This window comes from Tamandua tetradactyla, chromosome 19 (genome assembly GCF_023851605.1).
Source record: "Tamandua tetradactyla isolate mTamTet1 chromosome 19, mTamTet1.pri, whole genome shotgun sequence".
NCBI classification, from domain to species: Eukaryota; Metazoa; Chordata; class Mammalia; order Pilosa; family Myrmecophagidae; genus Tamandua; species Tamandua tetradactyla.
The window spans coordinates 14256892-14271634 of NC_135345.1; the positions used below are offsets into that span (position 1 = coordinate 14256892).

Genomic DNA, 14743 nt, shown 5'->3' on the forward strand with positions numbered 1-14743 from the left:
CAGGAGACCCACAGGAGGCCGTTTAACTATTTCTGAAGAAGAAAAATGAGGCCTGAGCTGGAGAAGTGATAAGTAATGGAGAGGATGAGTGGTGCTGAGAAACTTCAGGAGAGAAAATCAATGAACTCTTATGGGCCATCAACAATGGAGCAGAGGGAGAAATGAGTGGATGGTGAGATACACTGCTAACTTGTGTTAAAAATAACAATATAAAAGAGCCATACTTTCTCCCAAGGCTTATTTCAAGACACTCCTAGGTAGTAGAGAATGAAAATAATAACTGGAATGTTCTTAGGACATTAACATAGATGATAAACCAGCCAACCCTTATACGAAAAGAGCTGCCATCGAGTTTTTATTTTTTATTTGTTAATTATCTTGAGGCCTTATGCCTGATATAATCAGTCATTAAGCTTGATGAAGAACATTCTCATGTCAAAAGATGGCTTCAAAGAAGAGAAGGAACAAAGGTACGAATGTATAAGGAGGAAGGTCAAATCAATGCAGTGTGAAGCAGAAACCTGCAGGAATATCATTCATTCAAGCAAACTTTATGGATCATCTTCTACAGGCCAAGTGCTGGGGCTGGGAGTAGAATGATGAGTAAAAAATCAGATTCCTTGTGAAAGAAGCAAATATATAATTGGGGAAATACAGTATAATAATGTTGCTTAGTCTGACATGACCATGTGCATCATTTTAATTGAATTGTTCTCCTATTGAGCATTTGCCCCTCTGTATTACTTTTGAAGTAGAATTACTTTTTATGTTTCTCATTCAACATGAGAAAAGGGTAGACCAGTATACGAATTCTGAAATGACCACTTGCTAATTGCATGACCTTGAACAAACTGTATCCATCAAATGGAGACAATTCTAGCAATCTCCCAAGATGCATTTGAAAATTAACTAAGAAACTTTGTACAAAAGCTTTTCCACTACAGAAACATATTATATAAGCACTTATTTTATGTGAATTCAACACTACCAAACAAGTTTAAAGAGGACTAGCGATATATAATAATTTAAAGATATGATCAGGACCAGCGACATAATCTGGGGGTTGAGGAAAAAATGAGAGAGTTTGACCCTTGTTAAAAATGTCAAGTTGGTGATGACAGCATTGAACCAAAAGTAAGAACCTTCTAAGTGTGAAGCCTGGTGTGACTGCACAGGTCACATGCCCATAAGGCCAGCTGTGGATCTGACTTTTCCACTCTCAGTCATCTTTGATTCCCATGTGCCTCAATCTGATGAGCATGATTCGAGTATAAAAATATTTTTGTGTTTGTTTGTTTTTTCTTGGCCCCTAACCAGAAGTAATTTTCCTTTTGCATGCACAAAGCCATGTATTTTATCCTTTGATTTATGGAATTTTCAAGGGTGATTTTTATTGTTACTTTCCCTTTACACTCCAGAATTAGGTTCTAAAGCCTGTCATTTTTTATGGGTCAACTAGAGTAGGTGCCAAACTTGTACCAGTCTCACATGCTTTTCATGTGGAATTTCATTTAACCCACAAAACAAACCTGCATGTAAATATTCCCATCCTCATTTTCCAGAGGAGAAAGCAAAGGCTCAGAGTAGGGCAGTGATTCCTCAAGGTGAACCAGCAAATGAGTGGCAGATCTGGAATTCAAACTCAGGTCTCTTGACCCTAAAAATCCCATACTCTTTCAATGATATTCTTAATAAATGTTTGCTCCTGATGATTCTCTTTCATTTTTCCACAAATCTTGCCCCAACCCTTCGAAATGAAGAATTCTTTGGTGAACAGGAAATCTATTTTTCTGCGTCCAGGTAGCAGAGAGTGTTTCACCAGTTAAGTTCAGGCATGCAAGCCCAGAGGCTGAGGAACAGGGAAGTAAAGGGCCTGAAGTCTAACCTGTATTTCAAGGACTCTGATTGCCAGATGGTGAAAACTCAGGACTGACTTCACTAATCTCCAGCTTCTCAACATGAGCCCATGTGGAGAGAATGTTACAAGGAAAAAATAAATAAATAAAGGTCATTTTAGAGTGAGTGATAGATGTAATTAATGTTATTGACAATGAAAAGCTCAGTTGCTGAGAGACGAATGATCCAACAGTGAGCTTAATGTTGAAACTACATGTTGCCTGTTGTTACTTAAATGCTCACCTACTTGGGAAAAGAAGGAAAGATACAATTTCCCAATCAATGTATGCCAAAATATCTGGCTTCAGAACAACATGTAAAAAGTAAACAAAGAGCAGTCTGCATATTATATTCCCAATATACACCCCTCCCCACACACACACATACATTTATACTTACGCATAATTTTGGGCTTATCACTCTCCATTAAGAGTTTGTTATTGTTTGTTTTCTCAGCATTTAAGCCCTTTCACGATCTGACCCAGCTTTCCTCCCAATGATCATCCTCCCTAGGCCCTTTCCTAAATATCCTAATCCTACTTGTCCAGTCTGAGACAGCTTAGGGTCTCCCTAGACCGGAAGCCTTCTCTGTTCTTAGATTCAAAAATCAAAGGAAATGACCTGTCTGCAGAAATAGTGAGAAGATCTATGTTCCCCGATTTTAGCTGGGAATGCCCCTCTACCCTGTCTCCATCTGGCACATGTTATTTCCATATTGAGTTAATCACTCCCTTCTCTGGGCATCCTCAGCACTTAGTTTCCTACATCTATTATAGGGCTTGACATAATGCATGACATTACATAATTTTCCATCTACCTAGTCAGCTCAGAAAATATTTGATGCATGACTGAATGGCTACATGGGAGTATCTTCCCTACTAAACCACTGGATTTGTGAGAGCAGAATCCTTATATTGCTCATCTTTGTATCTCCTTCTGTGTTTGGCATATTTTTTTAACAAAGCAGGTTATCAGAAAATGTTTACTAGATTACTTATCAATCGAGATTGCTATTAACGGCCACAGATTTAGTATATTCGACATGACATGTGGTGTCTCTTGAAACAGGCAAGCTGATATTTGATAATACAGACATCTTGCCAGACTTCAGGAGAAATATGAGGAAAAATATGTCTAGACTAACACAGATGCTGCTATGTTGAATTATGCAAAAATTAAAATTTGCATAAGACACGTAACTGATAGAGCATCAAATGTGAAAGGACAATTCAGTGGATCTGTTTCCTGTTGAAAGAGCCTCATCTGCTCCAGCTTGGTAAAGTGCAGTTATCCGTCTTCACTCTAGGAAATTAATAATCATAATAACTACCTCATTTAATGATTTGCCTATATCAGCTGCCTGCTAAGCCTTTTTAAATATTGTCACATTAAATTCTCTCAAGAATCACACCAGTGAGGTATTGTTATTGTTTTTCCTATTCTGCATTTTTGGAGATTAAAATTCAAAGAGGTACAGCAATTTGCCTGAAGTTGCAGAGCTAGTAAGTGGAAGAGCAGAATTCAATCTATGGCTGTTGACTGCATAGCTCATGCTTGAAACCAGCCTGCTCTGTAAGGTAAATCAAAGTTTCCAGGTTGTACTAGACTGAAACTGTTATTTTCTTTCAATCATGATCCATTCTTGTGGGGCCAGACCTATTGCTTAGGGTAGAACCTTTGATTAGATTGTTTCTGTGAAAATTGATCCACTCAATTTAGGGTGTGGTCTTTTGATTAGATGGTTATGTGACCCCACCCATTCAAGGTGGGTTTTGATTGGTTTACTGGGGTCATTTAAAAGGGAAAACATTTTGGAGAAACCTCAGATGCAGATATAGATACAGACGTTTGGGAATGCAGAAGCCCCAGGAGATGTCAGGAGCAAGAGAGCTGATAGAAACTAGACAGGAACCAAAGCCAGCACAGACACAGACATTTGGAGATACTTGGAGTGTCAACAGAGAGAGATGTCTAGACACAAATGTTTGAAGATGCAGAGCCCAGCAGATGCTGTCATATGTCTTCCAATGAGATGCTAAGCAAGCCAAAAGCTAAAGTTTTGCTCTGGAGAAGCTATGTAAAGGCCCATAGATGCTTAAAGAGGAAGCCACTGGAATCAGAAGCTGGAAGCAGTAGAACTGGGAACAAGAACCAGCAGATCCAAGCCATGTGCCTTCCCATGTAACAGACATCGGCCTTTCTTGAGTCAAGATATCTTTCTCTGGATGTCTCAGTTTGGGGATTTTTATGGCCTTAGAACTATAAACTTGTAACTTATTAATTTCCTTTGTAAAAGCCAACCTATTTCTGATAAATTGCAATCAAGCAGCATTAGCAAACTAAAATAAAGGTGATGCTTTTAGTTGAAACACAGACAGGACCATCTATTAACTCCATTTTGTTGTTGTTTTACAATGAGAAAATTTAGGCCCAGAAAGATGAAGGAATATAGGGTCTTACAACCTCCTTGCTGAAGTAGACTTTGAAATTTATCCGAACACCCATCCCCCTTACATCCAACTGCTTACTTAACATCTACATTTTGTTAACAGTTTAGGGATATAATTCATATACAATACAATTCACCTATATAATGTGTACAGTTCAATCACTTTAAGTGTATTTACAGAGTTGTACATCTAATTTTAGAATATTTTCAACATTTCAGAAAAGAAACCCCAATTCCATTAGAAGTCACTCCACATCCCCTAACTACAAACCCTAAGTAAATATTAATCTAGTTTCTGTCTCAGTATTTTTGCTTATTCTGGACATTTCATAAAAATAGGATCATATAGTAAGTGGCTTTTTGTGACTAGCTTCTTTCACTTAGGTTAACATCTGCTTTTGACTATCTTGAAATGGCCTCAAACTCATTCATGGTAGAATATCAGTAGTAGCAGCAAGGAGTAGCTGGGGAGAGGGCACATTTTCTCATATAATCTCCATTAGCCCCATCCCATAAATTAACCCCAAATAAACATGAAATCTAAGTTAGGTCAGTGTGCATGCTATCTGAACACCACTTCTACACAAGTTTCCTCATCATCCTCTCCCTTAAATTACATTGCTAACACAAAGCCCACCAATTGACTGAAATCTGAAAGTCAACTTTTCTTTAAAAGTAAAGCCATGAGATTTTCACCCATTCCTGGCTTTCTTTTAAATATTCTTGTTTCAGCCAATGGCGCCACTATACAAGTAAATGTACAAGCTGGACTTCTGGAAATTGTCATTGACTCCTCCATTCCTTCATGCCCCACCCTTCAAGCACACACACACAAAGTTCTACATCAAGGTAGTTTCACAGGTTTCTTACAATCCCTTGAAGACAAATAATTTCAATATTCTCATAATTTTCCAGATCATTAAAATTTAAACTTGAAAATTCTTTTGTGAATTCAGCAAAATATTTTTATCAGAACCTGCAAAAAAAAATTGCACAGAAAAAGAAAATCATGGAAACTCAATAAAGAATATCTAAACCAATCCTCAATAAAACATCATTCTGCTTAAAAGAATTACATATCATGACCAACTGTGAATTATTTCAGGATTGCAAGTACAGTTCAACAGTAGGAAATCTATTAATACTATTTGCCATATAAATAGATGCATAGATAATATGATACTATCATCTCCGTGAATGCTGAGCAAGACTGATAAAAAGCCACCCATGATTTAAAAATAAACTATTAATTAAATAGGAATAAAAAGTTGCTTTCTTAACATGATAAAAGTAAATCCAGCTGTCAACGCAAAGCCAGCATTATGTTTAAGGGACACTCTAGATGTGGTGGTTTGAAGCCATTATGCACTCCAGAAAAGCCACGTTATTTTATTTCACCCCCCTGTGGGTGCAGTCCTAGTGTAGGTGGGAACTCTGATTAGGTTATTTCAATTGAGTTGCGACCCATCCCATTCCAGGTACATCTTAATTCTACAGAAAGCTCACAGAAGCCCCAGAGAAGCTGAGAGATGAAATAAGAGATGCTCACAGTAAAAATTCCAAGACTGCAGGCCACTGAAGCCAGAAGCTGAAAGCAACCCAGGAGCAAAGAACAAGCAGACATTGGCCATGTGCCTTCCCATGTGACAAGGGTGACCCAGATGCCAGCAGTCTTCAGAGAAGATGTTATCCTATTAATGTCTTAATTTTGACATTTTCATGGTCTTAGAACTGTAAATTTATAAGCTAATAATCCCCATTGTAAAAGCTAACCCACTTCTGGTACATTCCATTCCAGCAACTTTAGCAAACCAAAACATTAGACATGTCCATTGAGGTAAGAAAAATGACAATAAAGTCCTCTACCATCACGAAAACTTAGTGATATAAATAAGACAAGAAAAAATATAGATTTAAATATTAGAAATGAGGAGATAAATTTGTTTGAAGGTGATATAATGGCATACAGAAACTACAAAATAATTGACTGAAAATTAAAAATTAAAAAACAGAGAATTCAGCAAGGTGGCTAGATACAAAATTAATATACAAAAGCATAGGATGAAATCACATACAATGTAGATGTTCTGCCCTGTGAAATAAGGGGAAACCCTTCCAGATGGAAGCCTTTGAAAGAAGGGTTATTATTCAAGATGCTTTGAATTTTAAGTGACAAAGGCCCAACTATGACTAGCTTAATCAATGAATGATTACTTCAGGGACCTCAGTGTCTATCTCTGTCACTCATCTCTACATTCCTCTATATTGACTTTCTTCTCCAATAGACTTTATCAATGGACATCATGGTCCAGCCTACCAAATCTGGGGGAAAATGATAAGGCAGGCTGGTTCAGGGGAGGAATGGAATTTAACTGCATGGCTACCAATATTTCTAACCCTTTGACTTCTAGGTGCCTAGGAAGTTAGGCATAGTCATGTCACTTGCTTAGGACATTAGCATATACTCAGAAAAGATGAGTGCTACTGCTATAGAAAAGTTCTTAAGTGTCAGTGTACACTTTAATCTTACCTTTTATCTGCCTCTGCTGCTGTGGAAGCATAGATACATAGACTGTCTCAGCCCACATATCAGTCAGGGTCCTGAAAAGAAACTGATGGCACAAACTGGTTAATTGGATGAGAATTTACAAAGTTATGATTGGAAGTAGGGAAACTATAGGGCACAGTGCAGAACTCTGGGGCTAGTTACTATGAGGGTCATTTACATCCTTAGACCTGAAGGGCAAGTAAAGGGAATAGTTACTAGAGTCCAGAGAAAGCAAGTTCTAGTAACCTGATAGGAGTTGTGACCTGCACACAAGGTTTGCAACCAGTTCAGAGATATACCACAGAGAAGTGTCCTAAAACACATTTCCAAACCCCTCCTTCCATCTTCTCTGTGAACCCCAGTGGACAAACGCAACTGGGAGTCACAGGATCAAGAATCCAAATAGGTTAGTCTACTAGGATGGAGTAGTGAGAAGTGGAGAGTGGCTCAGGAGGAGCAAATAGGAGATTGATAATACATCCTGGTCCCATAAATAGGATGATCCAGGAAAAGCCAACTGAACATAACCTTTCCCTTCTAGACTGACATACTACTCAATATTTACATTAGCCCCAATGGAAATGAAGCTGAAGAGGCACTGAATTAATATCTATAATCTACTTTGTTGGCAGGTATGTAGTACCAAGCAGTAAGAGCCAGGAAGTTTGTGGAAAAATAATCATAAACATTAAGTACTACTATATGTAATTTCTATAGTACTACTACTATGTATCTATAGCATAGTAGTGTATTAATATAACTACATTAAACATATTATAAAGATACAATGATGAAAAACCTTGGCTCTAATAAATGAATATAGGACTGATCAAAGAAGCAGGAAGAAAGAGGATAGAAGTGTTCTGAATGGCAAGAAATGTGTGGTTAAATCTAGTATTAAAGTTATCAACTACATTATTCCAAGTGTGGTTAACTGAGAGGGATTTCAACCATTCTGAGATGTTTGGCATCCTTACCTATTACAGAACATGGCAGCCTAGAAAGGACCTGCACTTTGAATTTGACCAACCTGGAGGATGGATGGTAGAACTGTGGGGGACTGGGGATTTGAAATGGTTGAAATTTCACTTTTGTGAAAGTAAATATAGGAAATGTGGGTGAAAGGGCAGATCATAGACCCAACAGAAATCAAGGACAGAGAAGGCAGTGCTTCTAGATACTGCCAGCAGCACAAGTCAGAAAAAAAAATGAAAATGGAAAGCTGGGTTAGAGGAAAAAGGAAGGCTATAAGCCCCAAGCAGGTACCCAATTCTTGGAGCAGACCAGGACACCAGGCAATGATGAATTGGATTAGCGTTAAGAACAAAGCCCAGGCAAATTCCCTTATTAGAAAGAAGAATAAGAATAGGAGCCCGGTTCTAGGAAGTTATCAGATTGATGTCACAAAGTCAGGGACAAACCAGGAGCAAGAGGGACTTAACTCTGACTCCTCAGATTGCGGAGTGAGAAATATTGAAATGCCTCTTGCCACATGGGAGTGCTTGTCCTGGGGAAAAGCGTATGGGGTTCAGTCTGCAAGTGGCTATCCGTTTCAGCCTAGCTGCTTTGGTTGCTAAAAACATAGACCCACTCAGACAAGCTAAAGGGAAGGGGAAGGGCAGGGTGATGGTGGTTATTGTGATGACACAACAAACTTTCACAGGGATCAAAGGTAGAAAGCATAGCTGAGTTGGCCTCATAGAAATTGGATCCTTTCTCTCTCTCTCTCAATCTCTCAATCTCTCTCTCTCTCTCTCTCTCTCTCTCTCTCTCTCTCTCTCTCTCTCTCTCTCTCTCTCTCTCTCTCTCTCTCTCTCTCTCTCTCTCTCTTTCTCTCTCTCTCTCTCTCTTTCTCTCTCTCTCTCTCTTCCTCTCCTCTCTCTTTCTTCTCTTCTGGCTTCTCTTGCTTATTGATACATAGTTTTGATTCTCATAATTTTGGATTGTATATAGCCCATCCTGGCCACCCAGATCCTTCTATGTCATGAAAACTGTTCATACATCCTTTCTGACATATCTGATACATCATTTCTGTTTCTGCCATGCTACCTCCATCTCTCTATTTTTGAATTCTTGATTCATAAGAAATGAATCTTACTGGTCTGTAGCCTGAATGGGCTTTTCTGGACCACTTCCCCACTCATGGATGGGGTATGATAGATTGAATTATGTACCCCAATTTGGACATCTTCTTAATCTTAAACTTTGTTCCTATGGGTTTGAAGCCAATGTAAATACAATCTCTTGAAGATGTTATTTTTAATTAAAATGTAATCCAACTGAATAAGGTCAGTTCTTAATCTGATTATAGGAGGCCTTATACAGACAATGAACCCAGAAGCCAAAGTCAAAGAAGGTCACAGGGAGAAACAGGAAGTTAGCAGAAACCAGAAGAGAAAGGAGAGGACATTGCACATGAATCAAGGCAGGTATACAAGGCAGGAAACTACAAGGATCCCTGGTAACCAGCACCAGAATATTACAGACTTTTGGGAAAAAAAGCATCACTATATTGATGCCTCAATTTTGGATGTTTCCTAGACTTCAAACCATAAGTCAGTAAATTCCCATTGTTTCGACCAACTCATCATGTGGCATTCATCATAGCAGCCTAGCAAACTAATACAGGAGGTGAGGAGTGACGGGAGTCACATGGTACAAGTTATAGGTGTTTCATCTTAGACAAACATAGTCTAGGTAATTTCCTTTTAAAAGAAGTATGGGAGGGCAGGAAATTCATCCTTTTATCCAACAGTATTTTCTGCATGCTTGTTATGCACAAGGCACTGTTCTAGGCACTGAGGATACATCAACAACAAAACAGACAAAATGCCTACCTTCATGAGACTTAAAGTCTAGTGGAGGAGAGGTAGCTACTCAGGCTCTAGCACAAGTGAGGAAGAAGAATATGAAAAGAGGAGAGGTAACAGGTGACATGTTACATAGAGCTTTGTGGGTCATTTCATTTTAAAACTTAGACTTCTACCAAGAGTGAGATAGGAAACCTTTGGAGGGTTTTGGAAAGAGGAGTGACCTGCTCTCACTACTGGCTGCTGTGTCGACAAGGATGAATAACTTGTGTGACAAGTTAGTGGGTTTTGCAATAATCCAGGTGAAAAATATTGTGACATGGACCACAGCAGTATAAGTTATGAGAAGTGGTCAGATTCTGTATATATTTAGATGATAGAACCCACAGAATTTGATGAAGGATGAGTTGTGAGGGGTGGGAACAAAAAGAGAGTTATGGATGATTCCAAAGTTTTTGGCATTTGGGAGGATACTTACTATTTGTTGACAATTAAATCAAGTATAATGTGTGAGGCAACCAGCCTGTAGAGCTGGGTAGAAGAAAACATGGATAAGAACCAGGGTAGCTAGACTATTTGTGGTTACCATCTTAGCTTCTTGTTGTCTCTCTAGCTTCTACTACAACTACTCTCTGCTGCCTCAAACTTTGTCTCTATCATCATCACTAACAAGTGTATATTCTCTCCCACACACAAACTTTTATGCTTCCAAATCTTGGTTCATGTTGTTCCTTTGCTTAGAATGCCCTTCCTCTCTCTGCTTCACCCTTTGCCAAGATTAACCCTGTTCATAACCAACCACTCAGTGGGGAAGTAACAGCTCTTCCACCAAAGTTTTCCTGGTGTTATTCAATACATACCCCACCCCCACACGTGTTGGACTAAATGTTCTCCACCAATCTAAATATTCCCATAACATCCTGCACATTCTTCAGTCATGGGATTCTCCATGATTGTCAATTCCTTCCTCAATTCTTCTAGCTTCTTTTGGGCAATGATGAGATTTCACTCATTATTGTCTTGTCTACACCACAGTTGACACTTAATATGAGTTGTATATATTCATGCTTAATCATACATTTAACGCTCACTGAAAGCCCCCTTTCCCTCCGTGTTGGACACTACATAGAAAATGAGTTTGTAAACAGGAAGCCACAAATTAAAATTGTTCTCACTTCTTTTTAATCTATTAGCCTAGAATACTATTGTATGAGAGAATTAGAATAGGCCAACAAGATTTGCCTGTTAAAACACTGCATTGCACATTACTCAGGAGCTTAATCTACTCTTGAAAATTTTTCATGGTTTTCCAGGAATCTTTACAAATATTTTGGCTCTGAACACCATGTTTTTCCCTTTTTAAAATATATTAATGGCTTGGCCAAACCTTAATCTATTGGAATGTCTGACTACACAGAGCGCTTGCCAATAAAGATGCAGGAAAAAACCAACGTCTAATGGAGATGACCAGTTACAAAATAGTCAAAAACAATTTTTTTCACAGAATTGAATTTTAAAGCCAAAAATCCCTTTCCTGGAAAAATTCCTTCAGATCTGAATTTCCACCCAACTCAATGTGACTGCTGTGAATGTCTATGGCTTTGTGGCAAAAGATCACTAAAATTAATGTCTTAAAAGAATGATTTATTATTTTCTCTCAAGTAGAGAAGGTTGTCTGGGAGGACTGGTTGGTTCTCCTGTAGGATCACTTATGTCATTGCAGTTAGCTGGCAGTTGGAGCTGTAGCGTCTTAACGTTTTCACTGGGCAGTAAGCCAAGATGGCTCACTTACATGGCTGCCAGTTGATGCTGACTGTCTGTGGGAACTCAGGGGTGGGTGTTGACCAGAGTACCCATTGCAAATCAGATGGTCAGTTCTGTCAGTGAAGTGAACCCAGGAATTGCAACAGGTAGAATGGCTGACAGCTGTGGCAGCCCCTCTGTCACCTCCGTTATACCTATAAAATAAAGTCCATTAAATTCATGGAAACATCCTATGGCACCTTAGAAGTCTAGTTCTCAGTCCTGTGTGGAAACCTCTGAAATACTGATGGCATTCTCAGAGGCTCTTGGTATACTTGGCTTTGAGTTGGACAAACTTGGGTTCCCAGATGAGTAAATTTTACAATGTTCTAGAACTCTTCTGCAAAGTGGGTAAAGGAGCACTCACCTACAAGGATGTGGTGAGGTTATAAAGGGATGATATGAATGCAGCGCTTTGTACACTGCCTGGTATGTGATATATGGTGGGGGATTAACAAATGGTAATTGCTGTCATTGTTATTAATATTGTTATCACTGTTAAACTATCAGTAATAAAATAAATAAACTATTTTTATTTAAAAATAAAATAAAAGTTTTTATTTTTCATATTTGACCATCTATAGCCTAAGATGTCATCATAAGTGCCCCTTTTATCTTACCATGGGGTCTGTTTTCATATAAAAAGTCAAATGAAACAATTCAATCTACATCTATCATTTTGTTTCCTGTTTGAACATATTTTAATTCTATGTATACTTTAAAAAAAAAAAAGTATGTGTGTGTGTGTGCACAAGTGCACATGTGTATGTGTAGGTATGGTGAAAGGACAAGAATTATATATACCAAATTATTCAGTGAACATCTTTGGGTATAAGACTAGTTATAGATTATAATTTCATCTATGTCCTAATGTGTTTATTTACAATGACAGTTACTCTTAAACTCAAAAGAAGAAAATAATATGGGTTTCCATATAGGTCAGACTCCTTGACCAGATTAGAAGATACAAAACACAGTAAGTCTATTTCTTCTACTGCCCCACTGAATTTAAAACAATGGAAGATAGCACTTGTCCATCAGAAATGACCATATACTTATTCCTTCTCATTCCTTTATTCATAGTCAACAAGCAGACAATAAGACCTCTGATGTCCTGGGCTCTAGCACAGATTCTAGAGATACTAAGATGAAATAAAACCCTCATCCCTCTTGGAACCCTCACTCATGCTTGAAGCTTCAACTTCTTCTTAACTTCCTGGTACAACAACCCTAGCCTACCCTCTCTATAGGCTTCTCCCTCCTTGATGCTTCCACGGTTATGCTCCACAGTACTGTCATAGCTCTCCTTTCAGTTTTATTTATGTTTTGAGGAACTGGGACATGTTGTGACATCCCTAGTGGACCTCATGTTCCTTAGAGGCAGAGATTGACCCAATTCTGTGTCTCTTTTCACTCTGATCTGTTCCCTGGCACTAGTGGGTACTGTTGAATTGAATGGAGCCCAACTTCCTCATTTGATGGTTGAAGTAAGTCAAACCCAGACAGGTTTGTGACTTGCTTATAGTCACATAGCAGAGCCAGAGAATCTCTTCTTCTTCCTCCTTGACAAATACCTTTGTGCTACTACAGTCAAAGCTGTAGTCTGCAGGAGACGGTGGAGTTTAAAAACCTAGGACACCTGTCTGCCCCTAGGTTACAGACAAGTTTTCCAAAAATTCTTCTCCATATCTACCTTCCCACAGAAGTCCCACCCCATGACATGGTGTTTGTGGAAAAGGTCCTGACCTATTTAGAGGAGACATTCTTGAGGGATGACAGTGGTAATGGCACAAACAGAGTTTGGAGATGACAGTGCAGGAAAGCAAGTTCTGTTGGTTAAACAGTCATGAATGTGAATTACATTTATTCTGCTTACCTGCTTTTTGATCCCAGGTAAATCCCTTCTCTTTTCTGAGTCTCAATTTTCTCATCTACTAAATGGGAGTAATAAAATCTTACCAGCTGGCCCTGGCATCATGTGATTAACAATGCCATCCTGATCAAAAGGGGAAAAGAGGTGTAACAATAAGGTGTCAGTGGCTAAGAGAGCTCATATAGAATCAAGAGTATAATCTGGAGGTCACTCTTTTGCAAACTTCACTGAGACATTGCTACCTATCATAACTTGACAAACCCCAACCAAAACCATTCCAGACAATCTTAAAGAACACCTAGGGCAATATATAAGATTCTACAAAGGTTCTATACACTAGGGTAACTTTCCAGAAACCTACAATCTCCAGGTGGGTCCTTGGACCAGATAAGTCATGAAACTTAGAACCTCTCCAGAGCATCAGCTAGTTCCATCTCCTTATCCCTTATTATTTCAGCCCTTTCCAACATGAAAAAAGTTAGAATGGGCATAGCCCAAATACCCCTAAAGAGTGGGAGAAAGATCAAAGGTGATGGTGGACTTGTACAGAGAAGGTAGGGTTTAGCAAACAAGTATGATCGCCAAATCATTACATTGTTCTTTCTTTTAGTCTCCAGTATCTTAGAGCAGCTAGAAGTAAAACCCTAAAACTGTGGAGTTGTAATCCATAGCAAACTCTGAAATCTGTTTTACAACTAATTGTTATAATGTGCTTTGAAATTTATTGCTTTTTTGTATATATGCTATCTTTCACAAAAATAAAAGAAGAAAAAAGTTGATTGTGATGATAAAAAAATATATTTATTCCTTCTAGCCTTCAATGTTCTGGAACAGCTAGAAGAAAAAATCTAAGATGATGTAATGGTAGCCCATGACAAACTCTGGGATCTGTCCTGTAACTACTTGTTAAAGAGTGCTTTGAAAACCATTGCTTTTTTTCTTTCTTTGCTTTGTATATATGTTATATTCTACAACTAAAAAAAAGTAAAAAAAAAATCTTCCCAGAATGCGCAAAATAGGTACTCAGAAAAGAACTGTTTTGTCCCATTAATACTGTTTTTGACAATGACATACTACCCTGGTTGCCCACAAATTCAAGGTTCCCATCATTCCAAATTATCTACCCATAAGTGCATCCTCACCCTCTGCCCCAGTGGACATGGTTCTGGGGCCTGATGTTCATGTTGCCTGGCTGAATAGGGCCTTTCCCTAGAGTGCTTAAGGAACCATGTTTGGAGAGGTTCTAGATGTCCAAGTGTGCACCTGTCCATCCTAGGGCTGCCTGGTTACTTGAGGCTCCCATGTAATCTCTCTGCCTCTCTCCCAGGATCCCTGTCTGCCATTAATTCATTTGAAAAATATGT

The 14743-nt window shown here is 38.6% G+C and overlaps 1 protein-coding gene across 3 annotated transcripts in view; it reads right to left on the reverse strand.

Annotated features, from left to right (window-relative positions):
• The window catches only part of LOC143663043 (uncharacterized), a 188778-nt gene that overhangs the window by 55440 nt on the left and 118595 nt on the right, over positions 1 to 14743 (reverse strand). The window contains exon 5 of one of the 3 annotated variants that reach the window (XR_013165750.1): positions 6876 to 6957. The gene's annotated coding sequence lies outside the window, so the exon portion shown is untranslated. Of the gene's footprint in view, positions 1 to 6875; positions 6958 to 11339; positions 11662 to 14743 lie in introns of those variants that run through there. The other 2 variants (XR_013165759.1, XR_013165754.1) reach the window with 2 other exon arrangements.